General features: G+C 45.9%; 1 long non-coding RNA gene across 1 annotated transcript; it reads right to left on the bottom strand.

The window, feature by feature from the left end:
• Positions 1-562: 562 nt before the first annotated feature.
• LOC311590712 lies at positions 563-19,361 on the bottom strand. Its single transcript, XR_014776967.1, has 5 exons — positions 18,772-19,361; positions 18,121-18,198; positions 17,070-17,160; positions 1,128-1,914; positions 563-593 (listed from the first exon to the last, which is right to left on the bottom strand). It is a non-coding gene; the product is annotated as an uncharacterized lncRNA (long non-coding RNA).
• Between the last annotated feature and the right edge of the window lie 389 nt (positions 19,362-19,750).

The following is a 19,750-nucleotide window of genomic DNA, read 5'->3' as shown; positions in this document are numbered from 1 at the left end:
CAATACCCTTGATTGCTGGAGCAGAGAATAGAGCCAGGATATAGGGATGTCCCTTGCAATTGAAACACTTAGAAGGCAGAGAGAGACAAAGAGGGTGCCGCATGCTTGAGGCTAGCACGGGCTACATAGTGAGTTCTAGGCCAGCCAGGAAGACGTGACTAAAAAAAAAAAAAGTAGCAGTGGAGTACCAGTTCCCAAAAGCTGGGAGGCTAAGGGGCAGGGGCAGGGAGGTTAGGTAGCTGACCACAAAGCAACAGGTAAATAAGAGGATAGTAGTATAGATGCTGTAAAGGAAAAGAGATTTACAGCATTTTATTTATTTATTTATTTTTGTCTCAAGTTGCCCAGGCTGGCCTTGAACTTTTGATATCTGCCACTGTCTCTTACATTTCAAGAGTTGGAAGAATATTCCATTACGGCCAGCTTTCACATATTTCTATTTCTTCCTCCTCCTCCTCCTCCTCCTCCTCCTCCTCCTCCTCCTCTTCTTCTTCTTCTTCTTCTGTTTTTTGAGATAGGGTTTCTCTGTGTAGCCTTGGCTGTCCTAGACTCACTTTGTAGACCAGGCTGGTCTTGAACTTACAGCGATCTGCCTGCCTCTGCCTTCTGAGTGCTGGGATTAAAGTTGTGCACCACTATGTCTGACTTTGCAGAATTTTGCATGTGTGTGTATGTGTGCGTGCGTGCGTGCATGTGTGTGTGTGTGTGTGTGTGTGTGTGTGTGTGTGTAGTCTTGGCTGTCCTGGAACTTGCTATGTAATAACCTCAAGATTTTTTTGAGGTAGAGATTCTCTGTGTAGCCTTGACTGTCTTGCACTTGCTTTGTAGACCAGGCTGGCCTCAAACTCACAGAGATCCACCTGCCTCTGGCTACCAGAATGCTGGGATTACAAGTGTGCCCACCAGGAACCTGCCTCAAGATGTTTTATTTTAGGCTCTGCATATCTGAGTGTTCTGAATGCTCAACTAGCTGAGTCATCCCCATTTGTAATGACAGAAGCATCAGAAAAACTTTTGTTTTTGTTTTTGTTTTTTTGTTTTTTTGAGACAGAAGGTTTCTCTGTGTAGCCTTGGTTATCCTAGACTCACTTTGTAGAGCAAGCTGGCCTCAACTCACATCAATCCACCTGCCTCTGCCTCCTGAGTGCTGGGATTAAAAGCGTGCGCCACCACTGCCTGGCCAGAAAAATCTTATCAAATAGTCAGACTGATGAGACTTAAGTCTATTGGGGTCATATGCCTGGCTCACTGAGACAACTGTCACTTCTGCCTTTCTCCTGCTCCTGATGCGGAGGGCACTGGTACCAAATGACTAAGTACCTACCATCTGGAGATCTGGCAGGCCCACCCACCAACTGTATGCATCTCCTGGTTTCCATGGTAAGCACATGGTTATAGCCCTATTCAATAAAATCATTTTTGTAGAAGCCTCATAAAGCTTGTATGCCAGCATATATGAAGACTGGACGTATTCCTTCTTACCTGCCCAGAACATAAGACCAGACCAGTGGAGATGAAGGATGCTTTCTCTTATGGTCTAATGGGACCTGAGTGTACAATTTGTCATGCTATGGATATGACAGTACTTTGTACAAGGGATTTTGTTCCTCCATTGTTATAAATATTACTCTGGATTAAAAAAAAATAACCCAACCCAACTGAGCCTCTCAATAATTTAGTGATTGAATAAAGAGCTTATGTGGGAATATCATTCACTGGCAGAGGGAGAATTGGGAAGATAGGGCTTGCTTAGCTCGAAGTCTCTGGGTTACTCACAGCAACATCCCATGACAGACCAATGCAGTATAAAAAGGAAGGTAATACACACCTGTACGGGCCACGGTTCCAGAACTCAAGGCTTTATCTGTCATCTTGTGATTTCTTCCACCATAAACAAAGTCTGAGAGGTGACAGCTACAGGAAAAAGCAAATAACAATTAAAACCAGTAGCAATGTGTTGGGGTGATCTTTCTGTGCACCGTGTAGAGGTTGTCTTTTTGTTATTCAAATGTTGGTTTCTGTACCCTCAGAGAGCTGAGTATAGACCCTTTATATCGTTATTCCTATGGCTGCATCATATTTTGTAAATACTCCAACACCCTCTGATTGGTTTAATAAAGAGCTGAGCCGGGTGGTGGTGGCACATGCTTTTAATCCCAGCACTCGGGAGGCAGAGGCAGGCGGATCTCTGTGAGTTCGAGGCCAGCCTGGTCTACAAAGCGAGTCCAGGACAGCCAAGGCTACACAAAGAAACCCTGTCTCGAAAAACCAAAAAAGGGGGGGGAGGGGAAGAGGCAAAGATGACCACTAGAGTTCAATCTGTGGGTCTCTTATGCCCAAAGAGCCAGCTGTACCAAGTTGTCCTTTGACCATCACATGAGCACCACGAAACACACAGAAAACAAACAACACAAACAAAAGCCCCCAACAACGACAATAGGAAAAGCCAACCAAATCTTGAACACACAGCTGTCCAGAGGCAGGGGATAAAAACCATCAGAAAAATAGTGTATACACGAGCTGGGAGTGGTGGCGCGCATCTTTTAATCCCAGGCACTCGGGAGGCAGAGGCAGGCAGATCGTTGTGAAGTTCAAGGCCAACCTGGTCCACAAAATGAGTCCAGGACAGCCAGGACTATGCAGAGAAACCCTGTGTCAACCTCCCCCTCCCCACAAAAATAGTGTGTACATATGGGAGATGACACTGAAATAGGCAGTTGTTTCCTCTACTGCTCTCACGTCAGAAAGGACTGTTAGGAAAATCTTGAGACAACGGGATGGAAAGGCACATTTGAGTCTTTCTCTCGTCATTTATGTAGCCTTCCTGGAGAGTACGTTTGATAACCTCACCAGAGATACAGCCTGGTCACTCCTCACTCCCTTTCTGTTTTGTACTATGATGAAACAATTGTCCATGTGAAATACATACTATACCACTCAGGGATCAACACCCCAGGGCATTAAATGACAGGATTATTATTCCCATGTCCTGGCAGGTTAGCAGTGCTCTGAGGTCGATGGTTACAGGGTTGAATGGTAATAGAAGAGGAAGGCTTTGTCAAGTACAGGTCACAATACCTGTGCCATTTAAAAGACAATGTACCTGGTGTCTCTAAACAGATGCCCCACCAATCATGGGTTCAGTCACCAGGAGCCCTGCCAGCTTGAGAGTGGTGCAGCTGTATGTGTGGGCACTGGGGGCCTCCAGAGTAGCGTGCAACTGCAGTAGAGCCGGGGCGTGGTGGCGCAGAGGTAGGCGGATTGCTGTGAGTTCGAGGCCAGCCTGGTCTACAAAGCAAGTCTAGGACAGCCAAGGCTAACACAGAGAGACTCTGTCTCGAAAAACCAAAAATCAAACAAAGCAACTGCAGTAGAATAAGGTAGAAAACAAAAACTACTAGACACTGATTTATCTACCTATTTAGTGATTTACTCTAAGCACTGCTTTAACCGCCTATCTGTCACCCATGACTACTTCCTTTGCTACCTGGAAGAGAATGACCTAGAGGAGAAATAGCTGAAACAACAGGTCATCTTTTTTTTTTTTTTTTTTTTTTAGCAACCCGCGCACTGCCTCGTAAGCGGCTACATCTCCCTTGCTGGCTAGCCCCACCTTGTGGCTTTAGAGTATAAAAAAAAAAGAATGCAAACTGGACCTGGGGTCAAAGCCTTGCAGGAGCTGTCCTGGCTTTGGTCTGCCAGCGACATCTCCTCTCGCCCCCTCTCTTTGGTTTTGGGATGTTTATTCCACAAAGAGTCCCACTCCATTCCTGAAGGCCCCAGTGAGATCTTTATCGGGTCTCTGGAACTGGGAAGCATGACCGACGGCCACAGTGGGACACTTGGGCCCTCCTCTGGGGGCCTAGGGGACTGTGAGAGCCTGGGCTGGAGTGGAAGACGGAAGAGTCAAGGCTAGCCTTCCAGGTGAGGATCGCTGGGGGAGATGGGCAGGAAGAGCCTGCACGGGCTTGGCCACCCTGTAGGAGGAGATTGCATCCAAAGCCTGGTCTCCAAAGGAAAGGTAGATTGGTCTCTGGAGAAATAAGACTAGGAATTTAAAATGGGAATGGAGAACTTTGGAATGTGTGGATGTTTGCACGGTCCCATGGCCCTGTGGCTATGAGAGCTGCAGTACAGCTGAGGTCACTACACTTGAATGGGTACTCTCCTTCCATTAGGTAGGGAATGGGGGGGTGGGGTACCAAGAATGGGGATATGCATGTGGCCCCAAGGTAAGACCTGTAGTCTCGATTTTATTATCAATTATGTTTTATTGTGAACTTACTAAATGAGCCCACCTCCCTAACAACCTGGCTAACCCAAACAATCTGGAAAGGATATTAAAGACCACTGTAATGAAACCTTAAGGGTGTCAGTTCCGAGGAATGATTCTCCTGGCCTAGTCAGCAGGATGTTAGCAGACCAGCAATCCCACCGAAAGTTGCTGCTGGAACCTCAAGCCTCAGTTGGAGTCCAAAGCCTTGAAACTTTCCCTGGAGTAGTTCTCTTTAGGAGCCTCTGGAAGTGCAGGGATGGACAACCAAAAACCAAGTCTCAAGCAAAAAGCCTCCCCCCTCATGTTTTGGATAAATATATCTCCTCTCAGTCTGTTCAAGGATGTTTTTCACCAAGCTCCCCCACGAAGTAGTTCGACTTCTAAGTGGAAAAACATCCTGCTCTCTCTCTCTCTCTCTCTCTCTCTCTCTCTTTTGAGACAGGGTCTCTCTGTGTTAGCCTTGGCTGTCCTGGACTCACTTTGTAGACCAGGCTGGCCTCGAACTAACAGAGACCCGCCTGCCTCTGCCTCCCAAGTGCTGGGATTAAAGGTGTGCACCACCATGCCCGGCCCATCCCACACTTGGGATCAAAACAGAAATCGGTTTATCTCCCCTTCGAAGACCTCTTGAGCTGCTGTGATGGGGATGGCCAGGCAGGCAGCTGCTTGAGGGAGAAGCTGGTCTTCATCATCCCCCGCCCCATGCACCATACAGGGCTAGGCACATACAACCTCCTCTACCTCTTGGCTAGAGAACTCTTCTAGTCATGGGGTCTCCGCAGTGCCAAGGTGAGACCCACATAGTCCTACAAGCCACACTCAACAACATTCAAAGAGGTTTTGCTGCTTTGCTGCCTATGGAATAAAGATGAAGTCCCTTAAATTAAAGACTATCTGAGGAACTGACTGGCCCTCCTTTGATGTGGGCTGGCCACTGGAAGGAATCTATTTTTTTTTTTCCGAGACAGGGTTTCTCTGTATATCTTTGGCTGTCCTGGACTTGCTTTGTAGACCAGGCTGGCCTCGAACTCACAGCCATCCACTTGCCTCTGTCTCCCGAGTGCTGGGATTAAAGGCATGCGCCATCATGCCTGGCTCACCTGAAGGAATCTAGACTTGACTTTGATTAACAGCGTCCAAGAGGTCTGTATGAGACCACTTGGCCATTCGGAACACTTCCTATATATGATTCTGGTGTTTCTTAGCATGAAATCCTCTAAGATGGCTTTGCTACCAGAAACTGCGGCCTTCCCAGCCCCAGATCATATTGGCTGCAAAGATTTTTAAGCTTGAAGACACCAAGGAAGCATCCCTGTTAGCTTTCCCCAAGTATGACATTTTTGCCTGTGATGCCACCCTCCTACCAAGTTCAACTGCCAGAACCACATGGCTCCAAGGCAGTCCAAAGACCACATGTGGGTCTACTTCTCCAGTGGCATCACCTAGACCCAATGTCCACTGACCTTGGCAGGCCAGTCAGCTCTACCAGACTCAACTACATGGGAAAGCTCCCTAGATTTTGCTCAGCTGGGTTCCTGGGATGAACACTTTCCAGTGTGCCACTGAGGAAAATGACAGGGCTCTCTCCTAATTCAAGAAGATGACAGCTATGTTAACAGGCTCCAAACTCAGCCACACACTTGCCTGAAGAGGAGGGAGTGTCCCATGATTTTTTTTTGAGACAGGGTTTTTTTTTATGTATCCTTGGCTGTCCTGGACTCACTTTGTAGACCAGGCTGGCCTCGAACTCCCAGCGATCCACCTGCCTCTGCCTCCCGAGTGCTGGGATTACAGGCGCGCACCAATACGCCCGGTGAGTCCCATGACTTCAGAGAAAGTATAAAAGATTTTTCTCCTCGCAGCCAGACTTAAAGGATGAGCTGCTCCCTATCTCAGATATGGAATCTTTTATGGGTGAAAGCAGATAGCCTCTCATATCAAGAGACTCAAGGCAACAATGTACAGAGAAAGGGGAACTGCTTATTTAGGGACAAAGCAGTTAAAAACAGAGACCAACTCCTACAAGCTATCTGCCCCCCCCCCCCAAACTACCAAGCTCACACAAAGAGTCACTGTAGCATAGTGAGTGAGGAAAAACAATTAGCAGACCAGCCAGCCATGTAGACACAGTCTACATGTTCCTCTCCATTACCCCCACCAGAAGGCATATTTATACTCGGTGTTTCAAGAGCTCCCCTGGTAGGAGCCAGAAGAAAGAACCAAGGAAGGAGCTACTGAAAGCAGGAGGGCTGCCTGGTTACCACAGATAGGGGAAAAAAAAAAAACTCTAGAGAAGCCAGCTCCCAGCTCATGAAACAACCCGTCTGAAACACTGTCCCATGAGATTTTTTTTGGTGGTCCTGAGGTTGCCAGCACTGACCCAGCAGGCTGGCAAAGCCTGTCTGCAGATTGCTTGGAATAAACTCAGGCAGGAAACGCAGGGCCCACACACTGACACAAATACGAAGGTCCTACCCCTTTAAACATCTGGAAGTGGACTCTTCATTGACATTCCTCCCAGCAGAGGGGACTGATTACTTGCTGGCTCTTGTGTGTAGTTTTTTTTTTCAAGGCTGCGTAGAAAGAAGCTTTTCCTACCCTCAGAGAGAGTTAACTGAGACTTGCAGAGATATTGTACCCTCTTTAATATTTAGGCCAAGGAAAAAGGATGAATAGGATGTTTTACAACGACACTGGCCAAACTGCCAAGGAACAGACCTCCCTGGACCAGAAATTCTACCGCTTGGACTTACAGTTGAGGGTTTGTTGTATACACATAAGCGTAGTTGCTCTCCTTTTGAGATCCGGTCTGCCTCCCCACCCCCATCGCTCCCAAAGGACTCAGGGGGGACCTTCGAGAGTATGGACACACCTTGCCTGCAGCAGTTTTTTGAAGGCCTTGGCTGACACCACAGAACAAGTGCTTCAAGTTGCCGTATGTGCCACACCCACACCAAGGCCGCTGTGGACCCGTGAGAGCCGATCTAGACCAGTCTCTGGAACTGAGCATCTCACAATGACCTCAGAACGGAAACAACAGCTGGGCCCCCACTCTGCCCTCTGATGCCCTTCCCGGTTCAGCATCCATGCAGTTCCCACTCAGCCTCTCTGATCTTGTCACGGCAATTAGTTTGGAGGGCAGCCCTTGTATCAGGGTAACTTTAATCAATTCTTCGACTAAGGTAAGAATGCAACTGATAGGCGGTGGTCAAATGGTGGGGGAGGAGGTCCCCTTCTGTCAGAGGTCTAGGGGAGGGGAATAGGGCGGAAGAGGGAGGGAGGGAGGGCAGGAATGGGAAGATACGAGGGAGGGGATAACAATCGGGATGTGATCGGAATAAATTATAATAAATTAAAAAAAAAAGATAAGAATGCAAAATGAACCCGAGACGAGGTCCTTTCAGGCACTCGTCCAGGTGGACCAGCTTGACCAGGCTTTGGTTCACGGGTAACATCTTTCTTCTGCTCTCGTTGGTGTGGGAGTCCTTATTCCAGAAAGAGCAAAGTGGTGGAGGCTGGGCTGCATGTATTACAAGTATTACAAGTGTTTCTGCACCATACCAGTGCAGAAATCTACGGTGGCAGACTCTTCCCAAGGACCCCTAGAGCATTCACGTGACCCGTGGTCAGCTGCTTCACAGGCATAGATGCTGAAGCACGGCTACTCCCACAAATGTCATTGATGCAAACTCACAGTTACCGCGGTTCGAGAGGCTAGCTGGTGCAGACTGAGCGCGCACACCATTAAGTAAGCAATCCCACCTCTTTCTATGTTCGCTGCTTGCTGTAACCTGCCTGTGCGCATACCATGCAAATAAACTATAAATTGCTCCCCTCCTCCCCCCTGTCCGCCCCCAGTATAAGCCTGCAGGCATGGTGGGGGACAAGAGCTTTAAAAAAAAAAAAAAAAAAAAAAAAAGCATGTCCCAGCATGTCATGCACAGCAATTGCTGCGCCTAGGTGCGCCTGGGAAATGAAGTCCAGGTTTGGTGTCTTCACAGGAAGCAGCGCCCGCCCTTCCCCCTCCCCCAACTTCCCCGTTTCTCTGTGTAGTCCTGGCTGTCCTGGAACTCACTTTGTAAAACAGGCTCTCCTGAAACTAAGAGATCTCCTGCCTCTGGCCTCCGAGTGCTGGGATTTAAGGCATGAGCCACCACCATCCGGGCAATTAATTTTGCCCTTTAAAATTTTTTATGTTTTGGTGTTTTGCCTGCATGTATGCTTAGGTGAGGGTGTCAGATCCCCTGGAACTGGAGTTGGAGTTGTGATCTGCCAAGTTGGTGTTAGGTCCTCTCGAAGAGCGTCCATGATCTTAATGGCAGAGCCAACTTGCCTATTTTTCTTTTTGGTTTTTCTGGATAGGGTTTCTCTGTGTAGCCCTGGCTCTCCTGGACTCGCTTTGTAGACCAGGCTGGCCTCGAACTCACAGCAATCCACCTGCCTCTGCCTCTGGAGTGCTGGGATGAATAGGACTTTGACATCTATTCTCTACTCCCACTAGGGTTTTACTCTGTAGCTTTTTCTGGCCTCATATGGGCACTTCTCTTTGCTTCAACTTCAAGGGTGCCAACTAAGCCACCTGGTTTGCAGTGTCTGAAGTCTGCTTGGTCAGCACAGGTTAGGCGCACAGCGAGCTTCACACTGGCTCTGGTTGACCCCACAGATACAGCCATGGACTGTTAACGTGAAAACCAAGTTGTAGCCAGGCACGGCGGTGCACGTCTCTGATCCTGGCACAGGGGAAGCAAATGCAGGCGGGTCTCCTGAGTACAAGGCCAACCTGGTCTTGTTTGAGGTGTCAGGACAGCTAGGGCTTTGTAGAAAAGCTCAATATTTAGATCAACCTGACCTTGAACTCACAGAGATCTGCCTATTCTTTGTTTCTCTGGTGCTGGAATTAAAGGTGTGTGCAACTATGTCTGGCCTTTTTTTTTTTTTTTTGTGGGTGGTAGATGGATATAGAGTCTTTCTATGTGGATCTGGCATGCCTGATTTTTTTTGTTTTTTGTTTGACCTTGACTTTCTGATCCTCCCATCTCCACTTACCACCTACTGGGATTACAGGAGTGCCTCAGGATGGCTGGCCCTGGATTTATTTTTTAGACTTATCAGTCTTATTTTTTTTCCAAGACAGGGTCTCTCCCTGTAACAATTCTGGCTGCCCTGGAACTCACTTTGTAGACCAGGCTGTTCTCAAACTCACAGTGGTCCACCTGCCTCTGCCTCCCCAGTGCTGGGATTGAAGGCGTGTGCCACCATGCCTGCCCGGCTTAAGACTGATTTTTTTGTGTGTGTGATTTGCCTGGATGTATGCCTGTACACCACATACATGCATGATGGTGCCCACAATGGCCAGAAGAGGCAGCCAGATTCCCTGGAGTTACTGATAGCCGTGAGCTGCTGTGTGGGGGTCGTGAGGACTGAACCTGGATCCTCTGAGAGAGAGAAAGAGAGAGCACCAATGGTTGGTTTAATCACTAAGCCATCTGTTCAGCCTTTTGGATTTATTAAAAACAAAACAAAACAAAACAAAACAAGCCTGCCGTTTCCATTTTCTTACGCTAAAAACACCGGCTTACCAATTCTACCATATAGTCAGTGTTAACTAAAAACATCTTTCAGTGCCCAGGCTTAATAATAACCAGAGGTTTCTTTTAATTGTCAGCAGTATGTTGCCTAGCACACACAAGGCACCACTGGCAGACAGAGCAATATTGCAAAAACAGATGCCAAGGTACACCAGGCAGTTAGAGAGCCTGGGATGTGCCTCTGTATCAGGAGTCTAGCTTTGCGAATTACTCTGGGAAGACGTTAAGTTGAGAGAACACCGGCGGCGAGAGGTTGAAGAGTGTGTTCTGTCTGATTTGGGAGGCTGATGGGAACGTTATAAATCACTGCCTTCTTACTTAGACACCTGCGACTTGTGTCTTACTTTTTTTTTTTTTTAAAGATTTCATTTATTTATTTACTATTGTGTATACAGTGCTCTGCCTGCATGTATACCTGCAGGCCAGCAGAGGGCATCAGATTATATTATAGGTGACTGTGGGCCACCATGTGGTTGCCTGGAAGAGCAGTCAGTGCTCTTAACTGCTGAGCCATCTCTCCAGCCCCATGTCTTACTTGTAACCTGTATAAGTGATCAAGGTCATGTGATTTCTAGTTTTAGTTTATAAGGTGCCAGGCCAATGATCATCTTCAGGGTCTGGGGAAAAAAGCATGTCTCTTATGCTATATAAGGTACACGGACATATAAACACGATGTTTTCCAAGTAGGACAGAATTCACTGGCCTGGTACAGCTGTTTTCACCATAAGCTTTCACTTTAATGTGACCTATAACTGCCATGGATTCAAATATTTCCTTATCTAACTCTGCTCTTTCTAAACAGTTTGCTCCCTTGACGTTGATATCAAATGATGTATTGCAGTTTTATTTAATTTGATTTTTTTAGAATTACTTATTTTATGTGTGTGCTTTGTCTGCATGCTATGTAGGTGAACCACATGCATGCCAGGTGCCCAGGGAGATCAGAAGAAAGTGTTAGATCTCCCAGAACTGTGAGCCTGCCATGTGGGCACTGGAAATTAAACCATGTTCCTTTGCAAGAGCAGCCAGTGCTCTTAACCACTGAGCCACCTATCCAGCCCCTCAAATGACACTACCTTTTGTGCTAAAAGGTATGTTTTCCAAGTAAGACAGAATTCACTGGTATGGTTCAGCTGCTTTCTACACATCTTAACGTTATTTATAACTGACATGGGTTAATTTAAAAAATGTATTAATTTACTAAAAAGTTTTTTGTTTTTATTTTTATTTTTTTTTAATTTTTGTTTTTCGAGACAGAGTTTCTCTGTGTTGCCTTGGCTGTCCTGAGCTTGCTTTGTAGACCAGGATGGCCTCGAACTCACAGTGATCCACCTGCCTCTGCCTCCCGAGTGCTGGGATTAAAGGCATGTGCCACCATGCCCAGCTAAAAGTTTTTTTTTTGAACAGTTATTTTATGTGAGTGTGCATATGTGCGTGGGTGAATGGTGGTCAGTTGTGGGAGTTGGCTCCTTCCTTCCATCATGTGGGCCCAGGGGATTAAATTCAGGTTGTCAGCAAGCTATTTTCCTAGCTGAGCCACCTTGCCGGCCCTGTATTCCTTTTATGTACTGCAATTTAGAACAGTGGTTCTCAACTTTCCCAATGCTGGGACCTTTTAATACACTTCCTCACGTTGTGGTGACTCCCCCCAATCATAACATTATTTTTGTTGCTATTTTGTAACTGTAATTTTGCTGTTGCTATGCATTGTAATGTAAAGATTTTTGGAGATAGGGCTTTGCCGAGAGGGCCGAGACCCACGGGCTGAGAACCACCGATGCAGAGTCTTTCATTCGTTTCTGTGATTAATTGGCAGGATTTACGATTCAAGAAACACCAGCATGCTTAGAAAGGTACAGGAAATAAAAGAGTGATTACGGATGGTAGTGATGGGGAGTTTTGACTAGCTAGCCTCAGCACCCCCTAGCCCCAATTTATTTATTTATTTTCGACGTTTTGAGAGAGTTGTTCTTGAGAGAGAGCGGGCCTTGAACTTGTGAAGTCTCCTACTTTACCTTCTCTATCCACCTGGATTACAGAGCCAGGGTTGTACTACCTGACCATGTCTGACATTCATTATGAATTCCTTAGCCCCTCCCTTTTTGTGCAGATTCGCATTTTTCCCATTATGAAATTTAAAACTTAAAAGTGTTAAAAAAAAAAAAAGGGAGCCGGGCACACGCCTGTAATCCCAGCACTTGGGAGGCAGAGGCAGGTGGATCTTCATGAGTTTGAGACCAGCCTGGTCTACAAATGGCAAGGAGCTAAGGCCACAGAGGAACTAACTTAATAGGCTGCAAGTAGAGAGACGGAGAAACCGTACACAACCATCCTGGTGGACTCCGTGTGATTACAAACAGCATGAAAACTGGATGAGGTAACGCCAGAGTGAGTGTGAGAAGACAAACCATCTACTCGCCTTTGCTGGCCTGAAAGATGCAGAAAGGCCAGAAGCCACACAGGAGCTGAAGGCTTCTAGAAGCTGGCATGGCAGAGACAGGACACCTTGGAGAGTTTCCCAGAGTTCAGTCTTAACATTGTTGGCCCAGCCCAGTGAGACACACTTCCGACTTCAGAGTCGGAACCAACTCTGCTTATTCAGTGCAAAGTGAAAGAAAAGAGACAGAAGAACTGGTAATGAAATACCAGTCCAAGTGAAACAACTTTCCTTTGACTGTGTTTTCTCTGGGTCTCAGCAAAGCTGCCTCTGCAGACTGAGCCAAGACGTGCAAACTATATCTGGAGTACATACAAGGTGATGCACCTCTCCTCTCACAGAATAATCAGCCCAGCCCTAAAAGAGGGGACAGATTTTTTTTTAACCTGCTATCCATTTGACAGAGTCATATCTAGACTATACTAAGAAATGAAAAAGCCAATTAAAAAAAAAGCCAGCTAAGGAGCAGAACAGAGAGCTCTTTACAGAAAAACTACATATTGCCAATAAACATTGAAGGGATCATCACTCTTAGCCATCAAGGAAATGCAAATTGAAACCATTCTGTGCTTTTCTCTTATCTGTGTCAAGAGTGGCTAGTATGTTGGATATAGTACTTATAAAAGATGTGATTAAAATGGAATTTCTAAGTGATCTCAATTTCTCATGCATGATTATTATTAATTATTTTCCTTTTCCTTTCTTTTGAGACAGGGACTTACTACATAGCCCTGGCTGGCCTGAAATTCGCAATGTAAACCACATTGGCCCCCAGTTTACAGAGATGCACCTGCCTCTGCACCACATCCAGGTCACCTTGATATTTGCAGCAGGGTCTCTCACTGGGACCTGGGCTCACCAACCAGGCTACACTGGCTGTGCTATGAATCCCAGGAGTCCTCCTAAAGTAGAATTAGGTAGAAAACCACTTTTATTTTTCCCAAGACAGGGCTCCTCTCTATGTAGCCTTGGCAGTCCTGGATTCGCTTTGTAGACCAGGCTGGCCTCGTATTCACAGAGATCCCCCTGTCTCAGCCTCCCTGAGTGCTGGGATTAAAGGCCTGCCTCACCACGCCAGCCAGAAAACCAGTTATTAATATTGACTTATTTAGTTATTTAACTTAGAGCACCACGTGTATTGCCTATTTTCCAAGCACGACTTCCCTTGCTACCAGGAACAGAATGATCTGGAGATACAGCTGAAACAATGGGCCATTCCCTGGCTGCATCATAAGCTTCTGTAAAATCTCACTTGCTGGCCAGCCCCACCTTGTGGTTTTGGAGTATAAAACGAGAGCATAGATTGGACCAGGGATCAAAGCCTTTCAGGAGTTATTCTGGTGTCAGTCTACCCGTGACATTCCTTATTTATTTATTTATTTTCTCTTCTAATCAGAGTGCGTCAGAGTGCATATTCAGAAAGATTGCCACATCATTGCTACCTATCTCGCCCACACTGTGACAACACGCAAGTGTTTACTGACAGAGCTCTCTCTGTTGGCCACATCTTTTTGTAAGAAAGGGAAGAAGGGGAAAGGAAGCCCATAAAGGACGACTTGAAAAATTTCCAAATGCTTCAATATTCTGTTGACATGCAAGTCATAATTATGGGTCAGATGTGCCGTGGTGACAGCTCTGCACATGCGCAACACACGTACCACGCATGCGCACAGAACCGATGCCGGATAAATTTGTCTCCAAGGTTGGGGACTGTACCCTAAGTCTGCATGCACGTGTAAGCTGCCCTGTGTGTGTGTAAGCACTGCAACCAGAGGTTACATCATGCAAAAATAGTTTTTTGGTTTCCCTCCTAAATTTTCTAGGAAAGGCCAGCGGGTATCCATGAAAACCCGGGTGTGACAGTCCCAGCATGCAACTCACAGCAACAGTTGATGACTGCTGCCTCTGGGAAATGAAGTCCAAGCCATTTGTCCCAGGTTTGAAACCCAACAGATAGGTGCTTATACATGGGGCGGGGATGGGTGGTACGGTACTGATTATATATATATATGAAAAATTTTACTTTGTATAGGTGTTTTGCCATCATGTATATATGTGTACCTGCAGCGCCCTCTGATGTCAAAAGAGAGCTGGGACAGGAGTTACAAACACATGGGTACTGGGAATTGAATCTGTACCCTATACAAAGGCAGCAAAACTTTTAATAGAGGAAATCTTTGACCCCTAATCCACAAACTACTTTTTTTTTTTTTTTGAGATGATCTCAGTATGCAGCCTTGTCCGTCCTAGAACTCATGAAGTAGACTAGGCTAGCCTTGAACTCATAAGATCCATCTGTCTCTGCCTTTCCAGTGTTGGGAATAAAAGTGTATACCCCTAAGATCAGCCCATTTTAATTTTTATTCTTTTGAGACAAGGTTTCAGCCTCACTATGCAGTTCCTGCTGGCCTTGTACTGGCAATCCTCCTGCCTCAACCTCCTGGTTGCCAGAATTACAGGAGTGTATCTTCACATCCCAGCTTGGCTTGTCTGCATGGTTTATTTAATTTTCTTTAAAGGTATTTTTTATTTTAATACCTAATGAGACAGAGAATCACTATGCTTCCCTGGCTGTCCTGGAATTCACTATGTAGATCAGGCTGGCCTTGAACTCACAGAGAACTGACTGCCTCTGCTTCCAGAGTACTGGGGTTAAAGGCGTGGGAAGGGAAGCCAGGCAAGGGAAATGCTTTTAATTCAAGGAGTTTGTGCCTCACTTCAATATGTAAACAGACAGGTAATAATATGCATAGCATAATTTTCCCTTGTGATTTTTTTTTTTTCCGAGACAGGGTCTTTATGTGTTAGCTGTCCTGGACTCACTTTGTAGACCAGGCTGGCCTCGAATTCACAGCGATCCGCCTGCCTCTGTCTCCTGAGTGCTGGGATTAAAGGTGTGTGCTGCCATGCCTGGCTGTGGTTTTTTTTTTTTTTTTAAAAACATGCACAGTAGAAGAGTCACATTTTGTAAGATAATTATCTGCCCTTACTTGATTATTGCGATGGAGCCTTCTTGTGAAACTAAAGTACATTGTTCCCAGGTCAGTGAGTGGCATTAATCCAAATAGGTGCTGATGTGTGCATTTTCCAGAGAATAATTTTTTGTTTTTTGCTTTTTGAGACTGGATTTCTCTGTGTACCCTTGGCTGACCTGGACTCATTTTGCAGACCTGGCTGGCCTCGAACTCACAACAATCCACCTGCCTCTGCCTCCTGAGTGCTGGGATTAAATGCGTGCACCACCAGGCCTGGCTTCCCGAGGATAATTTTAAGTATAAAATGTTATTGTTGGTAAATAAGTCTGTTTATGTAAGGGCACAGACTATATTCACTAAGATATTAACTGAGGAAAAATTGACAATAATTTCCAAAGTGGGAAGCATCAGCCCAGCAGCTGATGGCGTATATCCCCGAGCCCAAGTGGTAGAGGAATTTATTCCCCAAAGTAGTCCTCTGACCTCCATTAGCACATCATGTCAGGCCCATACACATAAATAAAATAAATACGTAAATGCAGTTTTAAGAAGTCCAAGTACAATTTGGGAGCTGATACCTTAGTGGAGTTAAGAATAGACACTGTCGTTTGACTTTCAGAGGTGTGTCTGAGGCATGAGCTACTAACCCATTTCCTTATTGGTAAAGGCAGGCTACAGATGACAAAACCATTATGTGTCAACCAGTCCCACCTCCACTTTTTTTGTGTGTGTGTGGGAAGAGTGAGTGCCCAGGCTCTCTGCGGGCTCAAGCAGAACTTGGCTCTATGCTACACCTCATGTATTTTGTAGGGGATGAAATCAAGGCCTCATGCATACATAGTAGGCTAGGCAAGCATTCTGTCACACACTTACATGCATGACGTGTCTCAGAATGATGAGGTAAAATAGGCAACATACACTAAACATTCCTAACGGAAATATTCAAATCTCCAAATGTTCCAGTTTTTTTTTTTAAACATACAGATGTTAAAAAAAGGAAAAAAAAAAAGAAAAGAAAAAAACCCATACAGATGTTAAGATAGAAATCTATCCAACTATATTCAAGACAGGTTGTCCCTGAGCCTTTTTGTTTGTTTGTTCCTAAAGCCTTTTAAAAATGGGATAGTTGGGCTGGAGAGATAGCTCAGCGGTTACTGTCTTGCTCTCTTCCTGAGGTCCTGAGTTTCATTCTCAGTAACCACATGGTGGCTCACAACTATCTATACCCTCTCATGCCCTCTTCTGGCCTGCAGGTGTACATACAGGTAGAGCACCTAATAAAATAAACAACAATCTAAAAAAAAAAAAAAAAAAAAGAAAGGGATAGTTAAGTCAGGTGGAGGTGGCATACCCTTTTAATCCCAGCACTTGGTAGGTAGAGGCAAGCAGATCTCTGTGAGTTGGAGGCCAGCCTGGTCTACAGAGGGAGCTCTAGGACAGTCAGGGCTACACAGGGAAAACCTGTGTTGAAAAACAAAAATAAAAACAAACAAAAAAGGGATAGTTAAACCGCTCTGTAGTATAACTATTAATTGTAAGTTAACATAAGCTAGCTGCTGTTGTTGAGATCAGTAAGACAATACATTCCGTAATTCTTTTATTCTGAAGAGAGAGTCTCCTGCATCCCTGGCTGGCCTTCAACCTGCTGTGTAGTCAAGGAAAGCCTGGAAATAGGGCTGTGACCAATATGGCCACATAGGTCGTCCCTCCCACCTCCAACCCTACAGGCCCTGTGAATTAGGAGAAACAGCAGAAAAATTCCTGCAGAGGAGCATCCAACAAAATACTTCACCTCAGAAACTGTGGAGGCCACTGACAACGAAGTCCGCACAGTCAGGAGGGATCGATCTAAGAGCTGTGGCAATACAGGACAATGTGGTGTCCTGGAACAGACAGACAACGAGAGATTAAACACTACAGAAAATGGCAGAAGTGGTGAGCTTTGTGTGTGTGTGTGTGTGTGTGTGCGCGCGTGTGTGATGTGCACATGTGTGGTACATGCAAGTGCTTTTTACCCTCAGAGCCACATCCTCAGCTCATGGACTTTTTTTTTTTTTTTTTTTTTGGTTTTAGGAGACAGGGTTTCTCTGTGTTAGCCCTGGCTGTCCTGGACTCACTTTGTAGACCAGGCTGGCCTCGAACTCACAGCGATCCGCCTGCCTCTGTCTCCCGAGTGCTGGGATTAAAGGCGTGCGCCACCACGCCCGGCTCAGCTCATGGACTTTAAAGACACATTAAGCCAGGATCATTACCATTCAGTTCCTGTTATTTTTCCTTACCCACTGCTACCCAGCCCTTGCTCAAGTAAATAACCCCTCTTCCCAGGCAGGCAACCCTAGTAAAATGCAGGGAGCCCCTCTTTCCAACAAAGTCCCCACAAAACAAAACAAAAGAACACATGAAAGTATCTGAGGGAACTTGTTCAGAAAGGATGAGAATAAGAAGAAAATGGGGAGAAGTCTGATCAATATTTGTAAAACTGTAAAAGAGCATCATTAAAAATATTGGCTTATAGCAAGTGCCTCCTGCTTGTCTAGAAAAACAAAACAAAACAAAACAAAAAACAAGTGGGGGCAGCATGTTTAAGAGGTTTCTAGGCTGTCATTGTAATTTCCCCACACATCTATACTGTTTAGTAAGGGAAAAAAAAAAAGATGTTTGAGAAGAGGAGGAAAGAGGCTGAAGAGATGGCTCAAAAGCTAAGAGCGCTTGCTGCTTTTGTTTCTTCTGGCTCCAAAATTCTCTTCTCATGACTGTGTCTGCGCTGTCACATCCCTCTGAGTCACAAGCAAGTACCCTGGGAGTTGGAAAAGGAAGTCAAAGAAAACAGAACGAACGCTCACCTGTACGCACTTAACAAGCCACGGACTCAAGTGGTTTCCCGTTCCGACACCTGCTCACAAGGTAGAGAGACATAACTCCTAGTTAAGGAGGTACAGCAAGGTCAGAGCCCACATCCAACACTTTAAAGAGTTGCTCATTACTCTATAAAGATGCTCACATGTAAGACTGAGACCTCCAGAGAGACCTCTAGTCTATACCCGGAGTCCCCAGAGAGAAACGGAGTCCGATGTCGATGCAATACATACAGGAATTTTATTGAGTCGATGCGCATTGATGTCTGACAAGGTCTTTCAAGCTGCCGACCCCTGAAAGCAGGCGCAAGTGCTTTTTATATCTTTTTTTTTTTTGTAAAAGCAGAATTTAGCAGGCTAGCTAGGAGGGCTAAGTGCATTCCAGGGGTAGGGGTAGTGGAATATTTTTAGAGACAGCTGGACCCTCAGCATAGGTTGGCTGGCCTTGAGTCAAGCTGGACCCTACAAGGGGGCCAAACAGCTACAGAACACACAGAACACAGTGATTTGATATTGATACCTTGGTTCAATATCAACATTGCTTCCTGGCCCTTGCACACACAGCCCGACCTCCTGTCCCCACGGAGAAAGCTCACACCGCACAATAAAGCACAGCCACAGCCACAGGGGAGAAGGTACCAGATATTTATAGCACAGACGGTTCGTCCTGGGAAGTGGTAGGTAGCCCTCCAGGCTGCTCCAGTCTGTTTTCTTTTTTTTTCGAGATAGTGTTTCATGTATCCCATTTCTCCAGGGTTACATCTTGCTTGATTTTTTTTTTTTTTTAAATCTTTCAAGGTCTTCTCCTTTACACAGGCGCCCGTTCCGGATTTCATTTCCGGAGAAAACAGTTTCCCACCCGGAGCCCACGTCCCTCTCTTACTCCAGGGACCCTTATTCCCTCTTATTCTCGGAGGCACAGTTTAACTTGAACCCCGATGCCGGTCAGCTTGACCCTCTTTCAAAATTGCGCCTCCCAGAATGCACGCTCTGCGCTACGCACTGCCCCCGAGACCTCTGGGAAATGTTGTCCGAAGCCCAGGAGTAGGCGGGGCTGTAAACGAGCCCATCAGTCTTTGAAACATTCTCATTTAGTCTTTGAGAATTTCATACTTGTAATGCAATGTATCTTGATACTATGCACCACCCACTGCAATTCTTCCTTCCCAGAATGCATCGCAGCTCCAATGGCACCGCCCAGAGGCCTCTGGGAAATGTTGTTCATGTGGGCATGCGCAGTCCGAGGAGCGATGGTAAAGTATTTTTATTGTGGTGTTTAGAGCTGCCTAGCCTGTTTATTCCGTGATATTGTATCATATTAATTATATTTATTTTACTTTTGAGAAAATTGATAATGAGATTACCCCCGCCCCCGATGCCTTCCAAAGCTTGTTTGTCATCGGTGTGTGTTACAAGGGAGCGCACCAGGCACACCACTCAGGCACAGCGTGTAGCTAATTGACTTTATTCTAGCACCCAAGTGCTCGGGTACCCCAGTGTAGCTCCGAGTGTCCAGAACACAGGTTTTGTTTTCCTAATAAATCTCTATCGCAGTCTCCCCTCTCCCATCACTCTTAATTTCCCCCATCCTGTTTCCCTCCTCTCTTAGATCCACTCT

Source organism: Acomys minous (genome assembly GCF_964271855.1).
Source record: "Acomys minous genome assembly, chromosome: 20".
NCBI lineage: Eukaryota > Metazoa > Chordata > Mammalia > Rodentia > Muridae > Acomys > Acomys minous.
The sequence above is the reverse complement of the archived record's forward strand: the minus strand, read 5'-3'. Positions and strand labels throughout refer to the sequence as shown.